Source organism: Pongo abelii, chromosome 16 (genome assembly GCF_028885655.2).
Source record: "Pongo abelii isolate AG06213 chromosome 16, NHGRI_mPonAbe1-v2.0_pri, whole genome shotgun sequence".
Taxonomy (NCBI): domain Eukaryota; kingdom Metazoa; phylum Chordata; class Mammalia; order Primates; family Hominidae; genus Pongo; species Pongo abelii.
Genome location: NC_072001.2, coordinates 103,749,771 through 103,762,750, shown reverse-complemented (window position 1 = coordinate 103,762,750; position 12,980 = coordinate 103,749,771).

Here is a 12,980-nt window from a genome sequence, read left to right as displayed (position 1 = left end):
TATTTTTAATCTTGTCTGTTTTGTTGCACCATGGAAATCACTGTGATTTGTATATATGCCCTAGGAAATTTTTACTGCTGTCTAATTTATGTAATAATGTTGATTCCAGGTTTGTTTAATAAAACTTTGTATCTTTTAAGGAAAAAAAAAACTGTAGCATGTAGAGGAAAGTGCACTGGGATAATCCAAGGCCAGGCTTTCAGGTTCCACCGCCACATTATGTGACTTTTAGTCTAAACCTTTTGGTGTAATTTCTTTGGCCTGATTATTTATAAGTAGCAGATAATAAATGAATTTTATACTACAAACAAAAGTGACAAGCTTTTGCCTCTTTTTCCTTTTTATTAAAGTAAAACATACATAGGTGTAACCTCTTAAATAATTTTTCTTGTCATAAATTACATATTTGTCATTTTATTGTAGTGTTTCCTTTGTTTTCTTTTGAGTTGCATATGGATTGTTAGTGATTTGTATTTCTCTCTTATAGTTATTTGGAAAATATATCTGCTTTAAGTCATTGCCTTTCTTTTTTTTGAGACCAAGTCTCACTCTGTCGTCCAGGCTGGAGTGCAGTGGCACAATCTCAGCTCACTGCAGCCTCCGCCTCCTGGGTTCAAACAATTCTGTCTCAGCCACCTGAGTAGCTGGGATTACAGACGTGCACCACTACACCCAGCTAACTTTTGTATCTTTAGTAGAGACAGGGTTTCACCATGTTGGCCAGGCTGGTCTCCAACTCCTGACCTCAAGAGATCTGCCCACCTCAGCCTCCCAAAGTACTGGGATTATAGGTGTGAGCCACCATGCCCAGCCAAATCATTGCCTTTCTATGCTTTTATTTTTTAGTTTCTTGGAGACAGGGTCTACCTCTGTCACCCAGGCTGGAGTGCAGTGACACAATCATGGTGGCCCACTGCAGCCTTGAAACTCCTGCGTGCAAGTGACCCTCCCCTATCAGCCCCCCGAGTGGCTGAGACTGTGGGTGTGTGCCACCATGCCCAGCCTTTTAAATTTGTTTGTAGAGATAGGGTCTCACTGTGTTGCCTAGGTTGGTTTCAAACTCAGCCTCAAGTGATCCTCCCACATCAGCCTCCCAAAGCACTAGGATTACAGGCATGAGCCTCTGCGCCCAAGCACCTTTCTCCTTTTTTCAAAAAATATGCTTGAAAATTCCTTTTTTTAGTCACCAAAGCCAAGATTGAAGTAAATTATGCATGTAATGGGCTTCCTGCCCCCTCCAGCTTTCTGGCCGTTGTTAATTTCACTTGAATTTAAAAACCACATTGCTATTCCCAATGATGTTTTACATTATATATCTTCTCCTCAAATTTTATTCTTGACTTTTACACTACAATTTGTTATCACCATTATATTTATTATTTAGTCTTTACCCTATTTCATGATGTGTCTAATGATAAAATCTTAATTTGTGTTCCTTTCTTTGGTAATGTTTCCAGGAAAAATGGCTGGGTTATGTATGCATCCCAACAATTTCCTAAGAAGAAAGATATATTTTCTGAGACTTTGTATATCAGAGTATGTCTTTTGGTTGCCATTCTTTTTGTTAATGGCAATATGATGTGTTTTATAAACCCATCCCACATTTTTTTGTTTTTTGAGACAGAGTTGCTCTTGTTACCCAGGCTGGAATGCAACGGCAGAATCTCGGCTCACTGCAAACTCTGCCTCCCAGATCTCAGCCTCCCAGGTAGCTGGGATTACAGGCATGCACCACCATGCCCGGGTAATTTTGTATTTTTATTAGAGATGGGGTTTCACCATGTTAGTCAGACTGGTCTCGAACCCCTGACCTCAGGTGATCCACCTGCCTCGGCCTCCCAAAGTGCTGGGATTATAGGCGTGAGCCACCACGCCTGGTCCTCTTTACTTCTTCATACCCGCTTTGATCTTCTTCCGTGTCAATTCAATTCATTACATCCAAAGCAGGTTTTACTCATGAGGGAATTAGTGTGTCAAAAGGCTATTAAAAAGCACGAACAAGCCTGGGTGTGGAGGCTCACATCTGTAATCCTAGCACTTTGGGAGGCAAGGTGGGCAGATTGCTTGAGCCCAGGAGTTGGAGATCAGCCTGGGCAACATGGTGAAACCCCATCTCTACAAAAAAATACAAAAATTAGTCGGGTATAGTGGTTCACACCTGTCGTTGGTTACTCAGGAGGCTGGGGCGAGAGGATCAACTGACCTCAGCAAGTTAAGACTGCAGTAAGCTGTGATTGTGCCACCGCACTCTAGCCTGGGTGGGAGTGAGACTCTGTCTCCAACAAGAAAAAAAAAAAGAGGCTGGGCACAGTGGCCACTCCTGTAATCCCAGCACTTTGTGAGGCCAAGGCAGGCGGATCATGAGGTCAAGAGATTGAGACCATCCTGGCCAACATGGTGAAACCCTGTCTCTACTAAAAATACAAAAATTAGCTGGGCGTGGTGGCGCGTGGCTATAGTCCCAGCTATTCGGGAGGCTGGAACAGGAGAATCGCTTGAACCCAGGAGGCAGAGGTTGCAGTGAGCCACAGCACCCCAGCCTGGTGACAGTGTGAGACTCCATCTTAAAAAATAATAATAATAAATAAAATAAAATAGAAAAAGAAGCACTAAAAAGCCTGAAGTCACACATCCCAAAGTTAGTGAATGAGTCAAGTTTAAACCCAGGGCTGTATGGCTACCATGCCTGTTTTCCCCTACTCTGCTATACTGTCTCCTCTGTAAATGTTTTGTTTTGTCTTTTGGAGACAGGGTCTCAGTCTGTCACCCATGCTGAAGTGCAGTGGTGCCATCACAGCTCACTGCATGTAAATGGTTTTCCTACATTTGTATTTTAATCAAATATTCAGAGAAACAATGCTCTCTGTTCTCTTTTGCTGGGGATGTTTTCATTACCTTTTATCTATTTTCTATTTTTCCGTCTCTGTTAATTCAACCTTATAATGGGAAACAGCTGCAGACCTGGGCTTGCCGGCTGAGACAATCCATGGGTGCTTATGGACTTATTCTAGAACGGCTTCCCCTTCCTATCAACAGCCTGTAGACCATTCGTGTTTTCACCTTCTGAAGAGGTTGTGTAAGGCGCTGGGTTGGGAATCACGAAAGGCCCAGGTGCAAACCTCAGCAGTGCCGCCCAGGTGAGCTGCTTGGCCCCTCTCACCCGGTCACGAGTGATGCGTGTCTCGCGAGGCCAGTGTAGGACGAGTGCGGTCCACCCAGGCACCCCTCGCCCCCGGCTTGAGGGGCAGCGTCCCGGGATGCACCGCTGCGGGGACCCCTCGCCCGGCCTCGCGGACCCGCCTCGGCCCAGGACAGAGGAGGAGGCAGGTGCGGGGCCCGGGGCGGGTGCGGGGACGGGAGGTGGAGGGAGGACGGCCTCAGGCCCTGCTCCCCGCGGTGTGTGGGGCGGCCCGACCGCGCCCCCAGCAGGTGCCGCCCAGACCCCGGCCGAGGGTCCTTGTCCCCTTGTAGGCCCAGGCGGAGACAGCGTCCTCGTCCCCACGGAGGCCCAGGTCAGGCCGAGAGAGGATCCGTGTCCCCGCCCAGGTCAGGCCGAGAGAGCCCGTGTCCCCGCCCAGGTCAGGCCGAGAGAGCCCGTGTCCCCGCCCAGGTCAGGCCGAGAGAGCCCGTGTCCCCGCCCAGGTCAGGCCGAGAGAGGACCCGTGTCCCCGCCCAGGTCAGGCCGAGAGAGGACCCGTGTCCCCGCCCAGGTCAGGCCGAGAGAGGACCCGTGTCCCCGCCCAGGTCAGGCCGAGAGAGCCCGTGTCCCCGCCCAGGTCAGGCCGAGAGGGCCCGTGTCCCCGCCCAGGTCAGGCCGAGAGAGGACCCGTGTCCCCGCCCAGGTCAGGCCGAGAGAGGACCCGTGTCCCCGCCCAGGTCAGGCCGAGAGAGGACCCGTGTCCCCGCCCAGGTCAGGCCGAGAGAGCCCGTGTCCCCGCCCAGGTCAGGCCGAGAGAGCCCGTGTCCCCGCCCAGGTCAGGCCGAGAGAGCCCGTGTCCCCGCCCAGGTCAGGCCGAGAGAGCCCGTGTCCCCGCCCAGGTCAGGCCGAGAGAGCCCGTGTCCCCGCCCAGGTCAGGCCGAGAGAGGACCCGTGTCCCCGCCCAGGTCAGGCCGAGAGAGCCCGTGTCCCCGCCCAGGTCAGGCCGAGAGAGGACCCGTGTCCCCGCCCAGGTCAGGCCGAGAGAGGACCCGTGTCCCCGCCCAGGTCAGGCCGAGAGAGCCCGTGTCCCCGCCCAGGTCAGGCCGAGAGAGCCCGTGTCCCCGCCCAGGTCAGGCCGAGAGAGCCCGTGTCCCCGCCCAGGTCAGGCCGAGAGGACCCGTGTCCCCGCCCAGGTCAGGCCGAGAGAGGACCCGTGTCCCCGCCCAGGTCAGGCCGAGAGAGCCCGTGTCCCCGCCCAGGTCAGGCCGAGAGAGCCCGTGTCCCCGCCCAGGTCAGGCCGAGAGAGGACCCGTGTCCCCGCCCAGGTCAGGCCGAGAGGACCCGTGTCCCCGCCCAGGCCTAGGCCTAAAGTCCTTGTCCCTGTCCAGGCTCGGGCCGAGGCGGAAAGGGGGCCCGTGTCCCCGCGGAGGTCAAGGCCGAGAGGCGGCCCCTGTTCCCTCCTAGGCCGAGGCCCAGAGTCCCCGTCCTCGCACAGGCGGTGTCCTGGGGCCCAGTCGCGGCCCCCTCGCTGCAGCCCCTGTGTACTGGGCCTTGCAAAGTCCGTTAGGAGCGCTCCAGGGCTCCAGGGCCCAGCGGTTAACAAGTTTGTAATTACTTTGGTGGGTTTCTACGTTGCAAACTGAGAAGACGGTTGCTGGGTTGGGTCCCCCTCCTCTGGACACTAACCCCACCCAGGTAAACAGGGATCCGGCCCAGGTTCCTGCTGGGTGCCGAGGTGGGGGATTCAGTGGGGAGCCCTGGAATGTGCTGGAGGCCTGGACGTGATTCCACTGCCACCATCCCCTTTACCCCGGCTACAAAGCCTCCTGGAGTGTGCTTTGTTTTTCCCAGGTATAAGTTATTAGCCCTGTATCATGACTAAACGAACACTAAAGATACCCTTTTACTTATTCTCAAATTCAAAACATGTATCAAGGGGCCAGAATTATAGATGCTAGGACCTCAAAGGTAAGAAAGGCACCCACCCACAGCCATGCGCGGTGGCACACGCCTATAATCCCAGCACTTTGAGAGGCCAAGGCGGGCGAATCACCAGAGGTCAAGAGTTTGAAACTAACCTGGCCAACATGGTGAAACCCCGTCTCTACTCAAAATACAAAAATAAGCCGAGCGTGGTGGCGGGCACCTGTGATCCCAGCTACTGGGGAGGCTGAGGCAGGAGAATCGCTTGAACCCAGGAGGCAGAGGTGACAGTGAGCCGAGATCACGCCATTGCACTCCAGCCTGGGCAACAAGAGCAAAACTTCCAATAAAAAAAAAAAAAAAAGAAAGGAAAGAAAGGAAGGAGGGAGAGGGAGGGAGGGAGGGAGGGAAGGAAGGAAGGAAGCCTTCGCTTGTGGTCATAGTTCAGAGGACTGAATCACTCTGATATTTGAGCTTACCCCCGATTTCAAAACTCTTATTAGAAAATGTTTTTGAATCACCTGAAATGAGAACAAAATCTAAGTAGTATGTGGAGTGTAGAGATGGTAAAGCAGTCCAGTTAGGTTGGTTTAGGCAGTGTAAGTGTGCATCGTCATGCATTAACCGTCAGAAAACCAGTGCCAGGGTCCACACCAACAGTTTTCAAAATAAACAGTCTCAGTTAGACCTGAATATGACAGGCGTGGTGGCTCATGCATGTAATCCTAGCACTTTGGGAGGCCGAGGCAGGTGGATCACCTGAAGTCAGGAGTTTGAGACCAGCCTAGCCAACATAGTGAAACCCTGCCTCTACTAAAAATACAAAAACTAGCCGGGTGTGGTGGTGGGCAACTATAATCCCAGCTACTCAGGAGGCTGAGGCAGGAGAATCACTTTAACTCAGGAGGTGGAGGTTGCAGTGAGCTGAGATCCTACTACTGCACTCCGGCCTGGGTAACAGAGCAAGACTCCATCTCAAAAAAAAAAAAAAAAAAAAAAAAAAAAATTTGACCTGAATAGGCAATAGAGTTTATCACAAATAGATAGCATAGATAAGTATTATTTTGTGAAAATGTGGTTTCAGTTATATACATGTGTATATATATGTATATGTTCATACATATACATATATATTTGTAGGGGTATTTGTATTAGATCATGATATAACATGTATTTATTGTGAATTACATTCTTAAAATTGTTACTGAGTTTGAACCAGGATAAATTCGTTACATATACAGAAAGTGCCCTATGGTAGTAATAATTATTGCATACTAATTATTTCCACCATTGGAACTATAGAAGAGTTCAATGGTATTTTATGCACTAATTAGCTCCATGTTTTACATTTACTTTACATAGTATTAGCATGGCATGCGTTTGGGTGTCTGATCTATCACACTAAGAATAGATCGTTCCTGACTTGTAAGGAATGCAATGGCAGAATTGCTCCCATATGTGGGAACAGCCACTGTGGCGGCTGCCGATGATGGAAGCCATGAGCCATTATTGTTACCATGAAAATACGCAGGATTTCTACATGACTTCTACTGTTGCCATGTGTGACCAAATAAGGATCTTTTGCTTTACATTGTTTCTACTGAAACAAAGTAAAGAAGTTCAACAGTCCAAGAGTTTTCTTTTCTATTCCAGTTATTATGTTACTTTTTCAGAAAGCTTAGGATCTTGATAATAGTTCATTCCTAAGGCTGAAGGGGTTTCATTATTAACAAGTCAGATAATTTTCATTTCAGCTTTCATAAAAGACTTTTATTTTAATTTTGAGCAAAGGTTGAAGCACTTAATGCTTATTGTAATAATTAGTTTTATATTTTCTATTTTGATTGATTCATTGGTTGATTTTGATTTTAAGGATTTAAATAGCTGAAAGTATGGATGATATTTCTAGGAAATAATTTCCTGGTGTACCATTTATCCTCTAATGGTTAGTCCAGACATTTAATTGTAAATGACTAGTATGCCATTTTGTAAATAGGCCTTGCAGAGAGTTTAACAGGATCAAGCAAATTATTTTTATTTTTACCATACTTACTGGTGTCATAACTGCTTTGATGAGAGCTCCGTAAATGAATGAATGAATGTTATAATTTATTTATATAAATATTGTGACATGTTGCTACTTTTTAGTAAATTTAATTTTTACTCCTTTTTTTTAATGAGAGACTAATTTTTGGCAAGTTTATTTAGGGAAGCTATGAGTCATCTGTCTGAACAGAGATAAGTGAATAGAAATCATCCTGTCTTACAGAACACGTTCAAACAGCACCCAACAAAGAAACGGGCTAGCTCACATCTAAATTTCTAATTCAAAACTGGTCCAGTATAACAGAGGTTAAAAAAACAAAGATTCCAGTTTCTTTCCAGTTTCTTTTTCCTTATTAAGGTCTTAGTAAAAGCCAGTGAGGAACACCTTTTTTTTTTTTAAGACGGAGTCTCGCTCTGTCACCCAGGCTGGAGTGCAGTGGCACGATCTCGGCTCACTGCAACCTCCACTTCCCGGGTTCGAGGAATTCTCTTGTCTCAGCCTCAGGAGTAGCTGGAATTACAGGCATGCACCATCACACCCGGCTAATTTTTGTATCTTTAGTAGAGACAGGGTTTTGCCATGTTGGTCAGGCTGGTCTCAAACTCCCAACCTCAGGTGATCCGCCCGCCTGAGGGACACTTTTTAACCAACTTAGTATGTTATGGTTTTCTTCATATCTCTTAAGTGCCTTCCAAAATACTGGACCCCAGCACTTGCTGCTTGCCACGTAGCTCAGCTGATCTGTTGATAGACCCCCACAGACGGAGAGTGAATGTCTGCTGGCATTCAGGGATGTCCTAGCTTTTTCTAACCAAAGCTACAGACTCTCAGTAGCTGGAAAGCAGGGACGGTATCTGCCTTGTTCACTGTGATTTCTCTATTTTTAGACTCATAGAAAGTGCATAATAAATCATTGTTGAATATATGAAAACACCAAAGAAAGAAGGAAGAACAGCAGGAGAAAGTATACATAGCTTGAAACAAAGTGGGAGAGATTTATAATCTGCTAAGAGTTTGATATCATCCTCAGATAAGAGTGTGTTATCCACTCTTAACTAATACATTTGAGGGTCTCTTGTCAACCCAACAGTGTTCCTGGGGTGAGATCTGGTTTCATAGGATGAAGAGCTTACTGGAGACAGAGCACATACCTATACGCACACACATATACACATGTGCTACACGCACACTCTGATCAAGTTGTATTGCAGAAGCAGTTTGTGCTATACTATTAAAGAATAAGGCTGCATATAAAATGGGGCTAATCGTGTAATTTGGATAATTAGCATAAAGAGTTTAGGAAGAGAAAGGTTAATTTTTTTTTTATTTGAGAGAGAGCCTTGCTCTGCCACCCAGGCTGGAGTGCAATGGTGCGATCTCAGCTCACTGCAACCTCTGCCTCCCGGGTTCAAGCAATTCTCCTGCCTCAGCCTCCCAAGTAGCTGGGATTATAGGCACCTGCCACCACGCCTGGCTAATTTTTTGTATTTTTAGTAGAGATGGGGTTTTGCCATGTTGGCCAGGCTGGTCTCAAACTCCTGACCTCAGGTGATTCACCCACCTTAGCTTCCCAAAGTGCTGGGATTACAGGCATGAGCCACTGCACCTGGACAAGAAAGGTTAATCTGAGAAGCAGTTTCCCAGAGGAAAGGGATGGGACTTGGATAACGAGGGATCACAGATGGGGCCTGAGCCAAGGTCAGAGTGATCATAGCCAGTGGGCTCAACCAAAGGGGAGAATAGTATTGGGTTTGGTGGACAGTAAGGTGGGACAGGTGGGGTGGGGATTGAACTTCAGAGGGTGGTTTAGGAAATAGATAATCCTAGAAGTTTAGATTTAATGTAATCAGCATAAAGAAGCCATAGTTCTGGAGCAACAAAGTAATTTGATGGGGGCTGTGTTTTGAGATTACTTGGTAATAGCAAGCAGGAGGACAGCTCCCCCCTCAGGACCAGAAAGGGAAGGGAAACAGCCTCCTAGGACTGGAATCTCAGCACCACTTTCAGTCTCACTGATGGCCAGCTCTCCTGGGATGCTTTGATGGCACAGAAGCAACTGATAAGGGGAAATGCATTTGGTTTTGATCTTCCCCTTGAGAGGGTCTGGAAATGATCAAAGAGTGACCAAGCCTACCTGATATGGTTAATCTTTGTGTCCCCACCCAAATCTCATCTTAAATTGTAATCCCCATAATCCACATGTGTTGAGGGAAAGACCAGGTAGAAGTAACTGAATCATGGGGGCAGTTTCCCCCATGCTCTTCTCATGATAGTGAGCAGGTTCTCCTGAGATCTGATGGTTTTATAAGGGGCTCTTCTCCACTTCACTCAGCACTTTTCTTCCCTGCTGCCTTGTGAAGAAGGTACCTTGCTTCCTCTTCACCTTCTGCCATGATTGTAAGTTTCCTGAGGCCTCCCCAGACATGCCAAACTGTGAGTCAGTTAAACCACTTTCCTTTATAAATTACCCAGTCTTGAGCAGTTCTTTATAACAGTATGAAAATGGACTAATACAGTACATTAGTACTGCAGAGAGCGGGGTGCTGCTATAAAGATACCCGAAAACGTGGAAGCAACTTTGGAACTAGGTAGCAGGCAGGGGTTGGAACACTTTGGAGGGCTCAGAAGACAGGAGGATGTGGGAAAGTTTGGAACATTTTAGAGACTTATTGAATGGCTTTAATAGAAATGCTAATAGTGATGTGGAAAATAAAGTCCAGGCTGCGATGGTCTCAGATGGAAATAAGGAACTTCTTGGGAACTGGAATAAAGTTGACTCTTGCTATGCTTTGGCAAAGAGGCTGGTGGCATTTTTCCCCTGCCCTAGAGATCTGTGGAACTTTGAACTTGAGAGAGATGATTTAGGGTATCTAGTGGAAGAAATTTCTCAAAAGTAAAGTGTTCAAGAGGTGACTTGGGTGCTCTTAAAAGCATTCAGTTTTATGCATTCACAAAGAGATGATTTGGAATTGGAACTTATGTTTAAAAGAATTGCAGAGCATACAGGTTCAGAAAATTTGCAGCTTGATGATTCAATGGAAAAGAAAAACCTATTTTCTGAGGCGATATTCAAGCTGGCTGCAGAAATTTGCATAAGTAACAAGGAACCAAATGTTCATCACCAAGACAATGGGGAAAATGTCTCCAGGGCATGTCAGGGGTCTTAACAGCAGCTCCTCCAATTACAAGCCCAGAGGCCTAGGAGGAAAAAATGGTTTTGTGGGCTCAGCCCAGGGCCTGGCTGCTTCGTGCAGTCTCAGGACTTTGTGCCCTGCATGCCAGCCATGGTTAAAAGGGACCAATATAGAGCCCAGGCCATTGCTTCAGAGGGTGCAAGCCCAAAGCCTTGTCAGTTTACATGTGGTGTTGGGGCTGCAGGTGCACAGAAGTCAAGAATCAAGGTTTGGGAACCTCTGTCTAGATTTCAGAGGATGTATAGAAATGCCTGGATGTCTAGGCAGAAATTTGCTGCAGGAGTAGAGCCCTCATGGAGTACCTCTGCTAGGGCAGTGCAGAAGAGAAATGTGGGGTCAGAGTCCCCACACAGAATTCCTGCTGGGGCATTGCCTAGTGGAGCTGTGAGAAGAGGGCCACCATCCTCCAGACCCCATAATGGTAGATCCATTGGCAGCTTGCACTGTGCTCCTGGAAAAGCCACAAACACTCAACGCCAGCCTGTGAAAGCAGCTGGGAGCAGGGCTGTACCCTGCAAAGCCACAGGGACAGAGCTGGCCAAAATGACAGGAAACCACCTCTTGCATCAGTGTGACCTGGATGTGAGACATGGAGTCAAAGGAGGTCATTTTGGAACTTTAAGATTTAACTGCCCTGCTGGATGTCCGACTTGCATAGGGCCTGTAGTCCCTTTGTTTTGGCCAATTTCACCCATTTTGAATGGGTGTGTTTACCCAATGCCTGTACCACCATTGTATCTAGGAAGTAACTAACTTGCTTTTGATTTTACAGGCTCATAGATGGAAGGGACTTACCTTGTCTCAGATGAAACTTTGGACTTGGACTTTTGGGTTAATGCTGGAATGAATTAAGACTTTGGGGAACTATTGAGAAGACATGATTGGTTTTGAAATGTGAAAGGGACCTGAGATTTGGGAGGGGCCACGGGCAGATGATATGGTTTGGTTGTCCCACTCAAATCTCATCTTGAATTGTAATTTCCATAATCCTCACATGTCAATGGAGAGACCAGATGGAAGTAATTGAATCATGAGGGCAGTTTCCCCCACGTTGTTCTTGTGATAGTGAAGGAGTTCTCATGAGATCTGATGGTTTCATAAGGGGCTCTTCCCCTCTTCACTTGGCACTTCTCCTTTCTGCTGCCTTGCTTCCTCTTCACCTTTTGCCATGACTGTAAGTTTCCTGAGGCCTCCCCAGTCATGCTAAACTGTGAGTCAGTTAAACCTCTTTGCTTTATAAATTACCCAGTCTCAAGCAGTTCTTTATAGTAGTATGAAAATGGACTAATACACTGCCAAACAGCCACAATGCTACACATGCTCACTTCAACCTCAAGCTTGGTCTACATTTCTCTAACGCCCTCTGGAACAACCAAATCTTTTGTTAATGAGAAGGCAGAGAGTGTGAGTGTCTTTTTCTTGGGAATGGGTCATAGTTGGCTGACATTACAAACCTTAGCCTAGCTTATGTTTTTCATAGGGCACCTCCTTGTGCTTTTTAAAAAATCCCACTAGAGAATTCACAGGCTGAAGAAAAGGTACCCCTTCTTGAGTGTCCTAGGTTTCCCAAGTAGTTCTCCCAGTTCTGTGTTAGCAAGTGGCAGGGTAGGATATGGGATAGGTGGTAGAACAGGAGGAAGAGGGAAAAGCTAGGTCATAATCTCCTTAAGACCAGGGACATTGCCTTCGTCTTTGTATTTCAAGCACCTTGTGCAATACATGTGTTGGATGAATGATGGCTAGGTGAATAAGAAGCATTTTGTTTCCTCATTGTCCTGTTCAGATATGACATGGTATGAACAGCCCAGATATTATTCAGATACTCATCACCCTTTTACCTCCTTATTCCTCCTACCTGTTTAGTGGTGGTGCAACTCGTATAAATATATTCAAAGCACATGGAACATTGACTGAGATGCCCAGCCCAGTGTTCAGTAAAGGAATTGTGGATATTGAAGCTACTAAGTTCTATCTTCCAGACTAAGACAGTCATGGGATTGGTTATTTGGGGAGGTGGAAACTTTATCTGCCTACCTCTGTCTATTTCCTAATTTCATATTATGTAGTCTTAGCTCCTCATTTAAAATCCACAACTTAGGCCAGGCATGGTGGCTCATGCCTGTAATCTCAGCACTTTGGGATGCCAAGGTGAGCAGTTCATTTGAGCTCAGGAATTCAAGACCAGCCTGGGAAACATGGTGAAACCTTGTCTCTACAAAAAATACAAAAAGTAGCCAGGCATGGTGGCATGTGCCTGTGGTCCCAGCTACTTGAGAGGCTAAAGTAGGAGGATCCCTTGAGCCCAGGAGGTTGAGGTTGCAGTGAGCCATGATCACACTGATGCACTCCAGCCTGAGCAACAGAGCAAAACCCTGTCTCAAAAACAAGCATAAAAAACAAAATGTACAACTTATTCTTTCATGGACGTGGGATATGAAATAGTAAATCTTGAGAGTCAATCTTCTCTGTAGTCTTAATTCGTACTGACATATGAGCATATGAATATACCCACATCACATGCACATATGGATACTTCTTTCTGCACTTGTGTATAATAGGTCTGTGAACACTTTTGGTCATTTTTGTGAGTGTGTGCTTGTGTCTGTTTTGGCAGTCATGCTATATTTTTATTCTTGACATCCTTAGCTCCTTCAAAAGCTGTGATGTGCCTGGCGCA